This window comes from Myotis davidii, unplaced genomic scaffold (genome assembly GCF_000327345.1).
Source record: "Myotis davidii unplaced genomic scaffold, ASM32734v1 scaffold217, whole genome shotgun sequence".
Lineage (NCBI taxonomy): Eukaryota > Metazoa > Chordata > Mammalia > Chiroptera > Vespertilionidae > Myotis > Myotis davidii.
The window spans coordinates 5,496-7,734 of NW_006290034.1; positions in this window are offsets into that span (position 1 = coordinate 5,496).

Sequence of the window (2,239 nt, forward strand, 5' to 3'; positions counted from 1 at the left end):
CAGGGTTCTGAGAAGGCTAAAAAGGACTAATTCCAATGTAACCCTGATATTAGGGGAGGTGGTGGGGAGCTAGCAATCTGAATCTATGCCAGCAAGCCCAGTGTATATTCTTGATAACCTATAATTACGTCACTATCTCTTTCCTAGAAACTGGTGTTGCAGAACCGGTTATCTAAATACAGAGGCTATAAAACTGTGAACAGCACCTTCCCCAGAGCGGGGGAGGGAGGGGTTATTAATGCTGGTGCCAGGCCAGACCATCAGACATGGCCCGGAGAGTCCAAACACCTGGGGGCCTTCTTGGAATGCCTGTGGAATAGGACCAGAAGCATAATCCATATTTGGGGGACAAAGACCCCAGAAAGATATAAAAGAGAAGCCCCCTACATGTTACTTTACTAAGATTTGGAAAGTTGTTCCCTGAGTCCGCCAGCGTAAATAAACAGTGTCACTCCTTTTCTCTAAAAGCGTTGCTTGGTTTTTCTCTGGTCTTCTGCAACAATTCCATTCCTGGTCAGGACACATACCTGGCTTGTGGGCTCGAACCCCAGTGGGGGGCGTGCAGGGGAAACATCATCAATCTTTCTGTAGGCACCTGCAACTCTGGGGGATGAGGAAAGGGGGAGCAAATGGGAAGACAAAACCCCAAGATCCTCTAGGGAGGACCCAGGAACCAGAGAGCGAAGGAGGGACCCTGGGACCCTGGCCTGGGGCTGCAGCTCCTGGAGAGCCAGGCCTGCCCTCCTGGGAGCGGAGGGAGGCGGGCAGGTTGCAGATCAACCTTCCTGGGAACTGAGAATGGTGGGAACACAACCAGGAATTCCCAGAAACCACTGGACCCCTCTTCCTCTAGAGCCAGGGCAGCCTCCGGAGCCACAGAGAGTTTCTGCTCAGAGTCCCTTCCTGGGCGGATGATTTCCAGGGGACACACTGGGGTCCTCTGTGGCTGGGCTGTGTCCCCAGGACAGGACCTGCTCTCCAGGGTCCCCGGGGGCCTGTCCTGGCCTCCACTCCCCCCGCCTTGCACTGGGATCTCCTGAGGTTGGATCAGCTTGGAGTTTGGTAGAGGCGAAAGGGGCCCTGGGGAAGGACTGGGGGGCAGGGCCTGGAGGGATAGGGACCAGAGACCCTGGTGTCTGAAACACGCCCCTCCCTGCCGCCTGGGCCCCCAACCGTACCCCCTCCAGTCCACACACCAGGTTCTCATCATCCTCCCTGGGAGACCCGCCCGGACTGTCCCCAGTACCTGGGCCACCACGGATGCCACACACTGGCTGGGCTGGAGGGAGTCGCGAGGAGCAGCCACTTCCCAAGTCCTGAGCGGGACTCAAGTAGAAATGAAACTGCCTGCTGTGGGGGCGGGGCGCTGCTGGGTTTGGGGAGGAAACCAGGAAATGGCTCTAAGGGTTTGCATGTAGCTGGGCTGGGCCTGGCAGGGCAGGGAGAGATGGGAAGAAGTCATTCCTCTACAGCCACAGGAAAGGGGACAAGTCCTCAGGGGCCTGGGCTCTGGGCCAGCAGGAGCATCTGAGGTCGTCCAGGGGCACAGCCCACAGGCCTGACTGCAGCTCTTCCTGCCGTGGCCTCTGACCAACTCCTCAGGTACCATCAGCTTCTGGGCGGATGTTATTTTATTTTTTGCTATTTTTTAGGTCCCTATTCTCTCATCACTGCTCTGAAGGGGGCGGTGGAAAGTGCTGGTGACCCCCGCCCTCATTCTCCCCCTCAGAGTCGCTCTGCAGGGTCAGACACTGGTCAGCATCCCCACCAGTCAGCACCCAGCTGGGAGCCGGGAGCCACCGCGGGGGCGGCACTTAGAGCAAAAAGACTGCAGGGCCCAGCCCATGTGTCAGGGTTTGAGTATCCACCTACCTAAAAGCCAAGAGCTCCCAGTTCCATTCCTGATCACAGGCCTGGCTTGCAGGGGCAGCCAATGGATGATTGTCTCTCAAAATTGATGTTTCTCTCTCTCCCTTCCTCTCTGAAATCAATAAAAAACATATTTTTTTAAAAAAGACTGTCCGCCCAACCTAGATTTACTCTTTTTTTCAATCCTCACTTGAGGGTGATTTTCCATCAATTTTTTAGAGAGAGTGGAAGGAAGGAGGGAGAAGAGGGGGGAGAGAGAGAAACGTCCACGTGAGAGAGACACATTGACCGAGGTTCATGCCCTTGACCGGGAATCACACCCAAGGCCCTGAGGTCCATAGGCCGATGCTCTGTCCACTGAGCGATCCCC